General features: G+C 45.3%; 1 protein-coding gene across 4 annotated transcripts in view; it reads left to right on the top strand.

The window, feature by feature from the left end:
• LOC126108795 (brain acid soluble protein 1-like) overlaps positions 1-18,207 on the top strand; it is a 367,990-nt gene that overhangs the window by 141,750 nt on the left and 208,033 nt on the right. The gene's annotated exons all lie outside the window — the stretch shown is intronic.

The raw sequence follows: 18,207 nt of genomic DNA, 5'->3' as shown, positions 1-18,207 counted from the left end.
ACAGGGGAGTGTTATGGGACCATTGCTTTTCACAATATATATAAATGACCTAGTAGATAGTGTCGGAAGTTCCATGCGGCTTTTCGCGGATGATGCTGTAGTATACAGAGAAGTTGCAGCATTAGAAAATTGCAGCGAAATGCGGGAAGATCTGCAGCGGATAGGCACTTGGTGCAGGGAGTGGTAACTGACCCTTAACATAGACAAATGTAATGTATTGCGAATACATAGAAAGAAGGATCCTTTATTGTATGATTATATGATAGCGGAACAAACACTGGTAGCAGTTACTTCTGTAAAATATCTGGGAGTATGCGTGCGGAACGATTTGAAGTGGAATGATCATATAAAATTAATTGTTGGTAAGGCGGGTACCAGGTTGAGATTCATTGGGAGAGTCCTTAGAAAATGTAGTCCATCAACAAAGGAGGTGGCTTACAAAACACTCGTTCGACCTATACTTGAGTATTGCTCATCAGTGTGGGGTCCGTACCAGATCGGGTTGACGGAAGAGATAGAGAAGATCCAAAGAAGAGCGGCGCGTTTCGTCACAGGGTTATTTGGTAACCGTGATAGCGTTACGGAGATGTTTAGCAGACTCGAGTGGCAGACTCTGCAAGAGAGGCGCTCTGCATCGCGGTGTAGCTTGCTCGCCAGGTTTCGAGAGGGTGCGTTTGTGGATGAGGTATCGAATATATTGCTTCCCCCTACTTATACCTCCCGAGGAGATCACGAATGTAAAATTAGAGAGATTAGAGCGCGCACGGAGGCTTTCAGACAGTCGCTCTTCCCGCGAACCATACGCGACTGGAACAGGAAAGGGAGGTAATGACAGTGGCACGTAAAGTGCCCTCCGCCACACACCCTTGGGTGGCTTGCGGAGTATAAATGTAGATGTAGATGTAGACTTAGAACTACTTAAACCTAACTAACCTAAGGACATGACACACATCGATGCCCGAGGCAGGATTCGAACCTGCGACAGCAGCGGCAGCGCCTTTCCGGACTGAAGCGCCTAGAACCTCTTTTTTTCCATTTTTGTTCGGTACTGTTAGTTGCGTTTGGCCTGGCCGGACGGCAGATGACACCCGTTCAAGTTGGTCGTTGATTCCTTTGCTCAGTATTTTTTACTACGAGGGCGAGCAGCTCCCTGACCGAACACGCTGAGCTACCGTGTCGGCTATCGCCCACAGCGGCCGTCGTCGCAACAACATTTACTATCCGCTAAATATTGGCAGGATAGATATCCTAAGACTGCTGGGAGAGAACCAAATACGAATTAAGTGAAGATGTACATCTACATCATACTGCGCGAGCCACCTAATGGTGCCTGGCGGACGGTTCTTTCGGTATTACTGTCTGATCGCTCCAACCCTGTTCCACTCGCGAATAGTGCATGGGAAGAATGAATGTCGGTAAGCCTCTGTATTGGCTCTAATTTCTCGAATTTTTCTCGTCTTGGTCAATACGCGAGATGTACGTGGGGGGAATAGTATATTGTCCGACTCCTCCTGAAAAGTGCTGTCCCGAAATTTCAGTAGTAGATCTCTCCGTGATGCACAGGGCCTCTCTTGTAACGTCTGCCGGTGGAGTTTGTTTAGCATCTCCGTAACGCTCTATCGCCAGCTAAACGATCCCGTGACGAAACGCGCCGCTCTTCGTTGGATCTTCTCTGTCTCCTCTATCAGTCCTACCTGACAGGGATCCCAGATAGACGAACAGTACTCAAGAATCGGGCGAACAAGCGCCTTATAAGAGTTACATTTCCTTACGATTCTTCCTATGAATCTCAGTCTCACATCCATTTTTCCCACTATTTGTTTTATGTGGTCATTCCACTTGAGGTTGCCTGGATAGTTACGCCCAGATATTTTACGGCAGACGCTGTCACCAGCTGTTTATCATCAATAGTGTAGCTGTACAGTAGCGGATTTCTTTTCCTATGTATGCGCAAATGTTACATTTATTTACGTTCAGGGTCAACTGCCAGAGTATGCACAGTTCATCAATTCTCTGCAGGTCGTTCTGCAAATTCTTACTATCTTCTGGCGTTGCTACATCTTTCACACATTATAATGTGAGGAATTAGTCTAATGGGCAAAGAGGACTACATTAGCAGAGAGCGGTATAAGTTGACAATTTGGGTCTGGCAGGAGCTGTGCTAGGGTGGTCCGTGCGATTGTTGACCACTGTCTCCCGAAGGTGTAGTGGTCAGCACATCTGCCTACTAAACAGGAGAACTGGCTTGAAAACCCAGTCTGCCACAAATTTTCAACTTGCCCACTGGCAGCTAATGTTATTAATTCTTTTGTGTCTGATTCATACTGGCGGCAGGATCAACACGGTGTCTGTCCTTTCAGACACATCTGAAACAACAGTCACCACTTATACACATTACTAAATTTGAGAAATGTTACTACGGAATATTTATGAAAATATATAAGGTAACCTGGTCTCTAACAAACTGATACTTTTGATAATATCCTGGAAATTTGGAAACTTGTGGTAAGTTCCTGTGGGACCAAACTGCTGAGTTCATCGGTCCCTACGCTTACACACTACTTAATCTACACTCACGCTCATAAATTAAGGATAATTGAAGAATGCGGTGCCACACAACGTGGCACTACACAAAACTGGCGCTAATACCATAGGCACATAGGGAACACACACGACACAGATCTGAAAGTTTAAGGTATTGGTGACAACTTGAGAAAACTGTCCCGAAACACATGTGCTACAAAACGCCACTGTTTCCTGCGCATGTACCCCGACATCAATATGGGATATGAACACCATGCACACGTACACAGGCCGCACAACGGGTTGGCATACTCTGGATCAGGTGGTCGAGCAGCTGCTGGGGTATAGCCTCCCATTCTTGCACCAGTGCCTGTCGGAGCTCCTGAAGTGTCCTAGGGGTTTGACGACGTGCAGTGATACGTCGACAGAGAGCATCCTAGACGTCCTCAGTGGGGTTTAGGTCTGGAGAGCAGGCAGGCCACTCCATTAGCCTGATATCTTCTGTTTCAAGGTACTCCTCCACGATGGCAGCTCGGTGGCGCCGTGTGTTATCATCCATCAGGAGGAAGGTGGGACCCACTGCACCCCTCAAAAGGCGGACATACTGGTGCTAAATGATGTCCCGATACACCTCACCTGTTACAGTTCCTCTGTCAAAGACATACAGGGGTGTACGTGGTCCAATCATAATCTCACCTCACACCATCAAACCAAGACCTCCATACAGGTCCCCTTCAAGGACATTAATTGGTCGGTATATGGTTTCTGGTTCACGCCAGATGGAAACCCGGCGAGAATCACTGTTCAGACTATCCGTGGACTCGTCCGTGAACGTAACCTGGGACCACCGTTCCAATGACCATGTACTGTGTTCCTGACACCAGGCTTTACGGGCTCTCTTGTGAAAAGGTGTCAGTGGAATGCACCTTGCAGGTCTCCGGGCGAATAAACCGTGTCTGTTCAGTCGTTTGTAGACTGTATGTCTGGAGACAACTGTTCCAGTGGCTGCGGTAAGATCCCGAGCGAGGCTACCTGCAGTACTCTGTGGCCGTCTGCGGGCACTGATGGTGAGGTATCGGTCTTCTTGTGGTGTTGTACACTCTGGACGTCCCGTATTGTAGCGCCTGGACACATTTCCTGTCTGCTGGAATCGTTACCATAATCTTGAGATCACAGTGTGGCACATGTGGGCTGTGTGTGACCAGCCTCCAGTCGCCCTAGTATTCTACCACTCATAACGTCATCAATATGTGTTCTCTGAGCCATTTTCAACACACAGTCACCATTAGCATGCCTGAAAACGTCTGCACACTTACTCACTGCACCATATTCTGACATGCACCAACACACCTCTGCGTATGTGGACTGCTGCCAGCGCCACCGTGCAACGACTGCAGGTCAATTGCACCGTATGGTCATACCCCGAGATGATTTAAACCCGCAAACCACCCACCACAAACCACCCACCAGAGCGTTGTTTCAGCATGTATGAGCTGTATCCTTAATTTATGAGCACGAGTGTAACTTAAACTAACTTACGCTAAGGACAACACACACACACCCATGCCCGAGAGAGGACTCGAACCTCCGAGGGGGAAAGCCGCTCGAACCGTGGCAAGGCGCCCCTGACCGCGTGGCTACCACGCGCAGCAATAAAATCAAATGGCTGGTTCAAATGGCTCTGAGCACTATGGGACTTAACTTCTAAGGTCATTAGTCCCCTAGAACTTAGAACTACTTAAACCTAACAAACCTAAGGACGTCACACACATCCATGCCCGAGGCAGGATTCGAACCTGCGACCGTAGCGGTCTCGCGGTTCCAGACTGTAGCGCCTAGAACAGCACGGCCACCCCGGCCGGCGGCAATGAAATCCTGTACCTCAAATGCAAAATCTAAAATGAAAGATATCATTTACAAAATTAATTCTGTTCAAATTTAGAATATACAGAAATGGAAATGAGCGTACGGCATTGTGGGCCGGGAGTCCCCCATTCGGGGAAGTTCGACCGCCGAGGGCAAGTACTTCGACTGCATACGACGCCACATGGGGCGACTTGCGCGTCGGAGAAATACGAGGGCAGTTCAATAAGTAATGCAACACATTTTTTTTTCTGAAACAGGGGTTGTTTTATTCAGCATTGAAATACATCAGGTTATTCCCCAATCTTTTAGCTACACAACACTATTTTTCAACGTAATCTCCATTCAATGCTACGGCCTTACGCCACCTTGAAATGAGGGCCTGTATGCCTGCACGGTACCATTCCACTGGTCGATGTCGGAGTCAACGTCGTACTGCATCAATAACTTCTTCATCATCCGCGTAGTGCCTCCCACGGATTGCGTCCTTCATTGGGCCAAACATATGGAAATCCGACGGTGCGAGATCGGGGCTGTAGGGTGCATGAGGAAGAACAGTCCACTGAAGTTTTGTGAGCTCCTCTCGGGTGCGAAGACTTGTGCGAGGTCTCGCGTTGTCATGAAGAAGGAGAAGTTCGTTCAGATTTTTGTGCCTACGAACACGCTGAAGTCGTTTCTTCAATTTCTGAAGAGTAGCACAATACACTTCAGAGTTGATCGTTTGACCACGGGGAAGGACATCGAACAGAATAACCCCTTCAGCGTCCCAGAAGACTGTAACCGTGACTTTACCGGCTGAGGGTAAACTTTTTCTCGGTAGGGGAGTGGGTGTGGCGCCACTCCATTGATTGCCGTTTTGTTTCAGGTTCGAAGTGATGAACCCATGTTTCATCGCTTGTAACAATCTTTGACAAGAAATTGTCACCCTCAGCCACATGACGAGCAAGCAATTCCGCACAGATGGTTCTCCTTTGCTCTTTATGGTGTTTGGTTAGACAACGAGGAACCCAGCGGGAACAAACCTTTGAATATCCCAACTGGTGAACAATTGTGACAGCACTACCAACAGAGATGTCAAGTTGAGCACTGAGTTGTTTGATGGTGATCCGTCGATCATCTCGAACGAGTGTGTTCGCACGCTCCGCCATTGCAGGAGTCACAGCTGTGCACGGCCGGCCCGCACGCGGGAGATCAGACAGTCTTGCTTGACCTTGCGGCGATGATGACACACGCTTTGCCCAACGACTCACCGTGCTTTTGTCCACTGCCAGATCACCGTAGACATTCTGCAAGCGCCTATGAATATCTGAGATGCCCTGGTTTTCCGCCAAAAGAAACTCGATCACTGCCCATTGTTTGCAACGCACATCCGTTACAGACGCCATTTTAACAGCTCCGTACAGCGCTGCTACCTGTCGGAAGTCAATGAAACTATACGAGACGAAGCGGCAATGTTTGAAAATATTCCACAAGAAATTTCCGGTTTTTTCAACCAAAATTGGCCGAGAAAAAAAATGTGTTGCATTACTTATTGAACTGCCCTCGTATAACGCTATAAATGGTCGCATAAGGAGGTAGCTTGGTAGAAATATGTGTGGTAGTGGAAGCTGGATTCAAAGAAAACGAGAGGAACGGTGAACTGAAGAAGATGAGATAATGTTTCTGAGGTCACATCTCGGATTAAAAGTAAGTGACAGAGTGGGTAATGAAGACACAAGAGAGCAACAGTGCAGAGAAGAAACGGTGTGACCACATCAAAAAGATGCAAGCTGAGCGCCTGGCATGGCGAGCATTACATGTTAACCAAACTGGAAGGCCTGGTCTAGGACGCCCAGTGAAGAGTTCTGTTAAATTCCTTTTGTTTTGGAAAGGTCCAACACTTACTCCTTGACATGGAAAAATAAGAGTAACAATTGTACGTAAACAAAGGGATTCGTTATGACCAGTTTCATTAAATTTATAATTAGAAAAAATAATTACAAATGAAACTTCCTGGACATCTGAGAACGCTAACCCACCCCCTTCCGGGATACGGGGAGTAGACCCACTTTCAGATAGAATCTGTATTAATGACGAGGGTTCGCCAGCTCGCCTGTCTGGATGTAGTTTTAGGCCGGTTTTCCTCATCCCACTAGGTGAATACTAGGTTGGTACCCTCGCTCCGCCTCAGATACATGGTCGGCTACACTTCGAGAACGTAATCACACTTGGCCATGAGATCTACTCTAGACGCAGATAGATGTGTACACAGATTTCTTCCCTGGGTGAAGTGGCTGCAGCAGGAAGGACATGCCTCTAAAGGACCCTGTAAATCATCAAACTTATTTGTCAGATTCTCTTTCTCCTTCCCACGGATTTGTCAAACAAGCTAGCAGACATGCGACGCAAGTTTGTCAAATTTAATCAGCTTTTAAAAGAACCATCACGGTGTGCGTATCTTGCCGCGAAATAATTTGACGTCAGTAGGCAATATACGAAGTGTAATGCAGGATACAGACTTTATATCTTCGAAATCTGCATCAGCTGCGCGATATCTCAAAGTTATTGATAATGCTCGACAACCAACTGGTCACTGTTTGACAAACACACACGTCGACGGCCAATCGTATTCGCCAAATCGGCCGCCAATAAAATCTTCTCTCAAATGCATGTAACACAGAGTATGTTTGACAAACACGTCAGACAATGCAGCATGCTTCCAAATAATTTGGCAAAGACGTGAAATTTGACAAATTGTTTGATCGCCTAGAAGGGGCTTAACACTGCCAAAACCTTCTCTCAGTTCTGAATCTATGTGGAAGGGATGTGCTCAGCAGTTGTTGTCATTTAAACTTGAGAATATGTACAGCAATCAGTCGCTAATAATGTGTTTATTGCAGAAATAGATTTCAACCACTGTTTGGCTGTCATGAATGCAGTAATATACAAGTCAAATCATCATTATAGCTTGTCTACACAAATAGCCACATCAGCGTTTCAGTTCACAAGTGTGAGCTGAAATACTGCCACGCTCAGTCTAGTAGGAGCTATTTGTACAGACAAGCAATAATAATTATTAGACTTGCATGTTATTCCACTGATGACAGCCAAACAGTGCTTGATATTTTTTTCTGCAATAAACACATTATCAGTGACTGATTGCTGTACATTTTCTCAATTGCCAAAAGCCGACGTATTATAGTGCCGACCCCATAGAGAAAACATGCATAGGTGAAAAGGAAATGGAGAAAGTAAAATAATTCACAATTCAAAAATATTACAAACTGATTTAATGAAGAACAATTTGAAGTCTACCTCTATGTCTAGATGGTTATAATTAACATACACCTACTCACGGAGGTACAGTGCGGGCTGTCATTATTGTATGGCAGCAATACTTGGTAGATATGCCAAGGCGTTAACGTGGAAAACAATTAGTTCCGATTTACGCCACTATATGCAAATCTGGTGCTGTATAGCATCTGGTCGACGTCTCCAGTGCTCAAACTGAACAAATTTTGTAAACAGCGGTTAATAATAAAATCAGTATTATGCCTTTCGCACTTGTTTTAAATTTTCTGCCCATGTCCCGTTCCTAATCCATTACATATGGAAAGATTTCTGTACGTCTTTCACAGCATCCCTGGTGGCCAAAATTGAAACTAATTTTTTTCCCAGTGTAAATCAGTCCCACATTAACGCATTAGAATATGTACGAAATTTCTTTGTCATACGTTAATTGTAGCCCTATATTGGACTCTGTGATTAGCTCCACTTCAATTGTAATCATCTGGTACATCTGTAACCTGGAAACCTCCATGAAGTGCACAGGAGAGGGTACGTCCCATTATACCTCGTATTATAGTTTACTCCCATTCCAATCACGTGTGAAGTGTGCGAAGGTAACTGACGGTTAGTGTTGAGTAGTTGCTCTTCCAAACAGCAGTCCATACGAGAAAACCAGCTGCGTTGTTACCTGCGGTTACTCATACATAAGTTACTGGGGGCTATGCACGGCCGTGTTTAAAAAGAATAGACCGATGTAGTCATGGGGTCGAGCCATGCACCTCTGCTTTCGTGCCCCGCAGCTAACTCACAGCAAATACTCTGCTGGCCATTAAAATTGCTACACCAAGAAGAAATGCAGATGATAAACGGGTATTCATTGGACAACTATATTATACCACAAGTGACATGTGATTACATTTTCACGCATTTGGGTGCATAGATCCTGAGAAATCAGTACCCAGAACAACCACCTCTGGCCGTAATAACGGCCTTGATACGCCTGACAATTGAGTCAAACAGAGCTTGGATGGCGTGTACAGGCATAGCTGCCCATGCAGCTTCAACACGATACCACAGTTCATCAAGAGTAGTGACTGGCATATTGTGACGAGCCAGTTGCTCGGCCACCACTGACCAGACGTTTCAATTGGTGAGAGATCTGGAGAATGTGCTGGCCAGGGCAGCAGTCGAACATTTTCTGTATCCAGAAAGGCCCGTACAGGACCTGCAACACGCGGTCGTGCATTTTGTTGTTGTTGTTCTGGTTTTCAGTCCTGAGACTGGTTTGATGCAGCTCTGCATGCTACTCTATCCTGTGCAAGCTTCTTCATCTCCCAGAACCTACTGCAACCTACATCCTTCTGAATCTGTTTAGTGTATTCATCTCTTGGTCTCCCTCTACGATTTTTACCCTCCACGCTGCTCTCCAATACTAAATTAGTGATCCCTTGATGCCTCAGAACAAGTCCTACCAAACGATCCCTTCTTCTGGTCAAGTTGCGCCACAAACTCCTCTTCTCCCCAATCCTATGCATTATCCTGCTGAAATGTAGGGTTTCGCAGGGAGCGAATGGAGGGTAGAGCCACGGGTCGTAACACATCTGGAATGTAACGTCCACTGTTCAAACTGCCGTCAGTTCGAACGAGAGGTGACCGAGACGTGTGACCAATGGCACCCCATACCATCACTGCGGGTGATACGCCAGTATGGCGATGACGAATACACGCTTGCAATGTGCGTTCACCGCGATGTCGCCAAACACTGATGCGACCATCGTGATGCTGTAAACAGAACCTGTATTCATCCGAAAAAATGACGTTTTGCCAATCGTGCACCCAGGTTCTTCGTCGAGTATACCATCGCAGGCGCTCCTGTCTGTGATGCAGCGTCAAGGGTAACCGCAGCCACGGTCCCCGAGCTGATGCAAACGTCATCGAACTGTTCGTGCACTGTATACAACAGTGATACGAGGCCGTTGGGATCCAGCACGGCGTTCCGTATTACCCTCCTGGAACCACCGATTCCATATTCTGCTAACAGTCATTGGATCTCGACCAACGCGAGCAGCAATGTCGCGATTCGATAAACCGAAATCGCGATAGGCTACAATCCGACCTTTATCAAAGTCGGAAACGTGATGGTACGCATTTCTCCTCCTTACACGAGGCATCACAACAACGTTTCACCAGGCAACGCCGGTCGAATGCTGTTTGTGTATGAGAAATCGGTTGGAAACTTTCCTCATGTCAGCACGTTGTAGGTGTCGCCACCGGCGCCCACCTTGTGTGAATGCTCTGAAAAGCTAATCATTTGCATATCACAGCATCTTCTTCCTGCCGGTTAAATTTCGTAGCACGTCATTTTCGTGGTGTAGCAATTTTAATGGCTAGTATTGTAATAACCTGTAGCTGTAATTCTGCAGTCAAATAGTCTACGCATTGGCTACAATTCAGATCTACTAAAATAAACAGAAATGCAAAATAAAAGTTAAGTGAATAATTTAATCACAACGGTTCGATACTAACGTCTGTAATTGATGTAGACGACACAGAATAAAATTGCATACTGTTTATTCAACATAGGACATATCAAATTAACGGGATGTGGTCCTACGATACTCCGTTAAAATACAGACAGAAAATACCCTTAACAAATGCAGTCAAGTTACGTTGAAGGCGTTACCAGAATGGTAGTATAATCTCCAAACCAAATAGTCATCAAAGACTCACGAAAAGTGAGTGTATTTCGTTATCAGCGTACATTAAACATTCACTAGCTCAACGTGATGATTCAGAAATTAACACACACTATAAGAAGAATAGTAACTCATCAAAGACTCACGAAAAGTGAGTGTATTTCGTTATCAGCGTACATTAAACATTCACTAGCTCAACGTGATGATTCACAAATAAACACACACTATAAGAAGAATAGTAACTCATACTCTGTCCATGTGCAGTTCCATATTACAAGCAGAGGAAGCTAGAGTCCTACTCTGCAGAGCATCCAGCCCTCTAGAATTCTAAAGTCCCTTAAGAAGCGTGACAGCGGCAGTTCACTGCCCAGAACCAAACACCACTACGATCGGATCAACACTTTACCGCAGGCAGATCTGCTTTCTTCAAGGACTCAACATAAAGTGTCCAGAATCGCTCCCTTGAGCTTTTCACTCAGATAGTCCCAGTCTCCACTTGACTCCCATATTGTTCAGCTAGTAGGTGCTTTTCCATTGGCTGAAGGGCATCCTCACCAAAAAATACATCGTCCTTAATCTCTACAGACGTGATCTGATTCAAGCCGACCACTTACCGGACTAAATTTATATATTACAACAATGTTTAAATGAAGAAATGTCATAAATATTCGGTTACTGTCAGATCATTTACAATAAATGTAAGTAATATTTGGTTGGTCAATAAGTAAGCCAGTACTCTTGTGCTCGTGCACTCACATTAAATGACTACAGATTATCGCTAAGTATTGTTTAAACAACTACACCCCTGGAAATGGAAAAAAGAACACATTGACACCGGTGTGTCAGACCTACCATATTTGCTCCGGACACTGCGAGAGGGCTGTACAAGCAATGATCACACGCACGGCACAGCGGACACACCAGGAACCGCGGTGTTGGCCGTCGAATGGCGCTAGCTGCGCAGCATTTGTGCACCGCCGCCGTCAGTGTCAGCCAGTTTGCCGTGGCATACGGAGCTCCATCGCAGTCTTTAACACTGGTAGCATGCCGCGACAGCGTGGACGTGAACCGTATGTGCAGTTGACGGACTTTGAGCGAGGGCGTATAGTGGGCATGCGGGAGGCCGGGTGGACGTACCGCCGAATTGCTCAACACGTGGGGCGTGAGGTCTCCACAGTACATCGATGTTGTCGCCAGTGGTCGGCGGAAGGTGCACGTGCCCGTCGACCTGGGACCGGACCGCAGCGACGCACGGATGCACGCCAAGACCGTAGGATCCTACGCAGTGCCGTAGGGGACCGCACCGCCACTTCCCAGCAAATTAGGGACACTGTTGCTCCTGGGGTATCGGCGAGGACCATTCGCAACCGTCTCCACGAAGCTGGGCTACGGTCCCGCACACCGTTAGGCCGTCTTCCGCTCACGCCCCAACATCGTGCAGCCCGCCTCCAGTGGTGTCGCGACAGGCGTGAATGGAGGGACGAATGGAGACGTGTCGTCTTCAGTGATGAGAGTCGCTTCTGCCTTGGTGCCAATGATGGTCGTATGCGTGTTTGGCGCCGTGCAGGTGAGCGCCACAATCAGGACTGCATACGACCGAGGCACACAGGGCCAACACCCGGCATCATGGTGTGGGGAGCGATCTCCTACACTGGCCGTACACCACTGGTGATCGTCGAGGGGACACTGAATAGTGCACGGTACATCCAAACCGTCATTGAACCCATCGTTCTACCATTCCTAGACCGGCAAGGGAACTTGCTGTTCCAACAGGACAATGCACGTCCGCATGTATCCCGTGCCACCCAACGTGCTCTAGAAGGTGTAAGTCAACTACCCTGGCCAGCAAGATCTCCGGATCTGTCCCCCATTGAGCATGCTTGGGACTGGATGAAGCGTCGTCTCACGCGGTCTGCACGTCCAGCACGAACGCTGGTCCAACTGAGGCGCCAGGTGGAAATGGCATGGCAAGCCGTTCCACAGGACTACATCCAGCATCTCTACGATCGTCTCCATGGGAGAATAGCAGCCTGCATTGCTGCGAAAGGTGGATATACACTGTACTAGTGCCGACATTGTGCATGCTCTGTTGCCTGTGTCTATGTGCCTGTGGTTCTGTCAGTGTGATCATGTGATGTATCTGACCCCAGGAATGTGTCAATAAAGTTTCCCCTTCCTGGGACAATGAATTCACGGTGTTCTTATTTCAATTTCCAGGAGTGTATTTCTGCCTGCTTGACAAAAGCGTCTGTTGGCACTGTTTACAACAGTGTTGCCAGCTAATACGGGGTCTTCAACACTATACTTCGTTTATCATAAGAATAAACGTCCCCCGTACCTGAGTGATGCCGGCAGGGTAGCTCCTCGTGTTCGGTCAGGGAGCTGGTTGGCCTCTGTAAAAAAATAAAAATTAAAATTAAAAGAAAAAAACTGAGTGGAAGGATCAACAACGAACTTGAACGGATGTCTTGTGACGTCCGCAACGACAAAACACAACGATAAAAAAAAATTTTTAAAAAAGTGGTCAGCGCGACAGACTGTCAATCTTAAGGGCCCGGGTTGGGTTCCCGGCTGGGTCGGGGATTTTCTCCGCTCAGGGACTGGGTGTTGTGTTGTCCTAATCCATCATTTCATCCCCATCGACGCGTAAGTCGCCGAAGTAGCGTCAAATCGAATGACTTGCACCCGGCGAATGGTCTACCCGGCCGGCCAGAGTGACCGAGCGGTTCCGGGCGCTACAGACTGGAATCCTGCCTCGGGCATGGATGTGTGTCATGTCCTTAGGTTAGTTAGGTTTAAGTAGTTCTAAGTTCTAGGGGACTGATGACCACAGCAGTTAAGTCCGATAGTGCTCAGAGACATTTTTTGGTCTACCCGACTGGAGGCCGTAGTCACACGACATTTATTTATTTACCAGATGCAAATAAACACAAACGCGATGATTGCCATAACTCTTGTGTACTGGGTTGTTCCACTCTTGGAAGTAGATCCAACTTATGTATTAGATATCTTAATACTATGTCACTGTAAAAGAACCTTTAAGACATTCTGATGTATTAACACCCATCAACGTTTTTCGTAATCATACTTTAACCACGTAATTTTTATTTCAAAAATCGCGTACAGTCACAGTGTCTGTAAACGCCACTTGTGCTCTGATTCTCTCATTGTTCATACGTACAGTGTAAGTGCTTCGTAGTGAAACATACGCGCTGAACACCGTTAATTGCGAGAAACAAGTTGTTCTTAACGTTTTTCACAAGCATATAGAGAAAAATCAGCTCTGACGTTTTTCGAGAATCCCTATGTATTGAACACTAGGTGGTGCTCAAATTAGGTGCGTGGCGTCATCGGTAGCGTTGTAGAATGATAATCGTGTGTTTTGGGGAGACAGTTCGAATCTCGTTGCGGCCTATAGTTTTCTTTGCCAGTTTCAGTACCTAGGTCATTTAATTATGAAATTCGTCACATATATGTTAATTGACTGATAATTAAGCATCATTTTTCAAGAAAAAAGCATGTCTTACGGTTTCTATTTACATATTGCAAGCAAAATTTTGATTTTCATTGAAAATATAAATTCTGAAGTATCGACATTGTATAAAAGATTGTTAAATATTACTGAAATTAAGAAAATATTACACAATTTTTTTTGAGGAAAATGAAAAATCATATACTCTATGCCCAATGTTTTGTAGCACAGATGTGCTCTCACACGAGCCATAGTGATAAGCGTAGTAGAAACGCGGGAAACAATTTTCACGGCGTCGAGCACACTGTACGAATATTGCATTTTTACGGTTGTCACCGTACCACTGCAGTCTGAACCCAATAGAATCGATCTTGAGCCAAGTTAAGGGATTTGTCGCGAGAAATAACAAACTTGCTGGAACTAATGCACGAAGCTTCGTGACACGTCACTGCCGAACGATACCGAAGTACAGAACAGCACGTCGTAAAAGAGGAGGAAGAAATGTGGACTTTATGGTGGCTTGGGATTCTGTTACTCATCAATTCGTTTTCAACGTCACAGTATTGAAATGTACCGTATTTCTCGGAGTCAGATATGGAAGTTTACAGATTACAAGATGACTGTAATACCTTCAGTTACTTCAATATTTAACTACATGGGAAATCAACGGTGCGCTTTTACGCCACGCACACCTCATGCAGAAAAATTACCCTTGTTAAAGTCAGAAATTTTCATTACTCTTCTTTTTAATTATAATACAGGGTGATTCAAAAAGAATACCACAACTTTAAAAATGTGTATTTAATGAAAGAAACATAATATAACCTTCTGTTATACATCATTACAAAGAGTATTTAAAAAGTTTTTTTTCACTCAAAAACAAGTTCAGAGATGTTCAATATGGACCCCTCCAGACACTCGAGCAATATCAACCCGATACTCCAACTCGTTCCACACTCTCTGTAGCATGTCAGACGTAACAGTTTGGATAGCTGCTGTCATTTCTCGTTTCAAATCATCAATGGTGGCCGGGAGAGGTGGCCGAAACACCATATCCTTAACATACCCCCATAAGAAAAAATCGCAGGGGGTAAGATCAGGGCTTCTTGGAGGCCAGTGATGAAGTGCTCTGTCACGGGCTGCCTGGCGGCCGATCCATCGCCTCGGGTAGTTGACGTTCAGGTAGTTACGGACAGATAAGTGCCAACGTGGTGGCGCTCCATCCTGCTGAAATATGAATTGTTGTGCTTCTTGTTCGAGCTGAGGGAACAGCCAATTCTCTAACATCTCCAGATACTGTAGTCCAGTTACAGTAGCACCTTCGGTCGCCATCTTAGCATCAACTGACGCTGACGCCTAGTCAACAGCGCCTCAAGCGAACAAATGTACAACTAAACGAAACTTTATAGCTCCCTTAATTCGCCGACAGATAGTGCTTAGCTCTGCCTTTTGTCGTTGCAGAGTTTTAAATTCCTAAAGTTGTGGTATTCTTTTTGAATCACCCTGTACTATGTCAGCCAAGATACCTAAAAAGCATATCGCCTGAGTTTGCCGTATATAATTTCCTTCTGTTAAAAAATTGAATCACATTCAAAGCTGTGTTGTTTTTCTGCTCGTCTCTTTTTACGTCTTTACTGCTGCTGCTCACATCACTGCAGGTTAGACGGACGAACTGGCAGGCCAGTACCGTCCAAGGTAAACGCGCCAGTAAAGCTGTTGCCCCGTATCATCGCTGACACGATGTGCGAGGTCTGTCCAGAAAATTCCGGAACTTTGTCCACAGAATTTTTCAACGCTTACCCTTTACTTATTGTGCATTGTCTCCTTCCACAACTGATACACCGCTCCAAACGCCGTTTCCACGAGGTGCTTGATGCTGAATCGTGCGAAACGCCGTCTGCGAGTTTTCTTTCATCTCGTCTATCGTTGCAAATCTTCGTCCTTTCAACGGGGCTTTCGACGTTGGTAATAAAAACAAAGTCCGCAACATCTCGTTCTCATTTGCGTGACCCAAAAGCTCTCCACATATTGCGAGGCATAGGTCTTTCTGGTCTTGACTCATGAACTTTGGGACGAACTTCGTGGCAACACAATGCGTTTCACGATGCTGTCAGCATTTCATGATTTGGTGTCACCGCCAGACACCACACTTGCTATGTGGCAGCTTTTAAATCGGCCGCGGACCGCTAGTATACGACGGACCCGCGTGCCGCCACTGTCAGTGATTGCAGACCGAGCGCCGCCACACGGCAGGTCTAGAGAGACAGATCCTAGCACTCAGCCCAGTTGTACAGCCGACTTTGCAAGGAACGGTTCACTGACAACTACGCTCTCATTTGCCGAGACGATAGTTAGCATAGCCTTCAGCTACTTTTGCTACGACCTAGCAAGGCGCCGTATTCAATTGATATTGAGATTCTATTAATGTATCATCAAGAGCGATGTTCTACAAATGATGGATTAAAGTTAAGTATTCCAGAAGCTACGTACTTTTCTTTATAGCATTCATTACGTATCCTGTTTCAGACCTCACGCCAGCCTGCGTGAGTTTAAGCGCGTGCCTTTCGGCTTCCTCTCATTGTGTCTAGGCTGTCTTGTCTAGACACAACACATGACATGATCCAACAGAAATGCAATCTCTCGGACACTCGATCTTCGATTGGTACGCAGAATTTCGTTGACGTTCCTGACGTGAGCGCCGTCGGTAGTTGTCGAAGGGCGTCCTGAACGAGGGTCATCTTTAACTCCCGTCCGGCCATTTTTACGCTGTGTGAACCAGTCGTAACACCGAGAACGCCCTCCAGCAATATTCTACAACTGGTCGCACGAATCATTTGTAAGGAATCTCTTTTGTAGACTGATTGCGCTTCCCCAGTATTCCACCAATAAACCGAAGTTTACCACCTGCCTTACCGACGACTGAACCCTTGTGATCATTCCGTTTCATATCCCTAGAGCGTGTTACACCCAGGTATTTGTACGAGTTGGCCGATTCCAACAGTGACTCATTGATTTTATAGTCGGGGGATACTACGTTTTTTAGTTTTGTGAAGTGCACAATTTTACATTTCTGAACATTTAGAGCAAGATTTCAATCTCTGCACCACGTTGAAATCTTATCAAGATCTGTCTGGATATTTATCCAACTTCTCTCAGATAGTACTTCATTATAGACAGTTGAATCATCTGCAAATACTCTAATTTTACTATTGATATTGTCTGCTAGCTCATTAATATACAATATGAACAGCAAGGGTCCGAAAACACTTCCTTGGGGCACAGCTGAAGTTATTTCTACATCTGCCGATTACTCTGCATCCAAGAAAACATGCTGTGTCCTCCCTATCAAAAAGTCTTCAGGCCAGTCACAAATTTCACTTGATACCCATGTGATCGTACTTCTGACAATAAGCTAGATGATGCGGTACTGAGTCAGATGCTTTTCGGAACTCAAAAAAACACTGCATCTACGTGATTGTCTTTCAGTATGTTACGTCAGGAAAGTGCAAGTTGAGTTTCACATGATCGATCTTTTCGAAATCCATGCTGGTTGGCATTGAGGAGGTCATTCTGTTCAAGATATCTCACTATCTACATATATACATACATACATACATTAATCCTTGTTCCATAGATCATGAATACGACATTTCGTAATGATGTCGAACGTGTCACTCTAACATAAGTTTTCTTTACACAAAATATTTAATTATTATTTTTTTACAGTTCACATCTAAGAATTCATCTATTGAGTAGAAGGAGTTGTCATTCAGAAATTTTTTAATTTGCTTTTAAATGTTGGTCGGCTACCTATCAGATTTTTAATACTATTTGGCAAACGACAAAATATTTTTATGGCAGCGTAGTTCACCCTTTTCTGTGCCAAAGTGAGATTTAATCCAGAATAGTGAAGAACATCCTTTCTTCTAGTATTGTTCCTATGCACTTCGCTGTTATTTTTGAATTCGGATGGATTATTAATTAAAAATTTCATAAGTGAATATATGTATTGCGAAGGTACTGTGAATATCCCGAGTTCCCTAAATAAATGTCTGCAAGGGGGGTGCGATCCAACTATTATTCTGAGTACACGCTTTTGTGCAATGAATACTTTCTCTATTAATGACAAATTGCCCCAAAATATGATCCCATATGAACGCAGTGAATGAAAATAGGCATAGTAGGCTAATTTACTGATACGTTTGTCAGTAAATTAGCCTACTATGTTAGAGCTCGAAATAGGTTTAAGATTCTACGGCAGATCTATGGCAGTACAACCAGTCTACATAGGAGATCGCTTACAAAACAGTCGTACGATCCATTCTAGAATTTTACTCAAGTGCATGCAGTAAGACTATACAGAACGTGTATAAAGAAGGCAGCACA

The sequence above is a fragment of the Schistocerca cancellata genome, chromosome 11, assembly GCF_023864275.1.
Source record: "Schistocerca cancellata isolate TAMUIC-IGC-003103 chromosome 11, iqSchCanc2.1, whole genome shotgun sequence".
In the NCBI taxonomy this organism is placed as follows: Eukaryota; Metazoa; Arthropoda; class Insecta; order Orthoptera; family Acrididae; genus Schistocerca; species Schistocerca cancellata.
The sequence above is the reverse complement of the archived record's forward strand: the minus strand, read 5'-3'. Positions and strand labels throughout refer to the sequence as shown.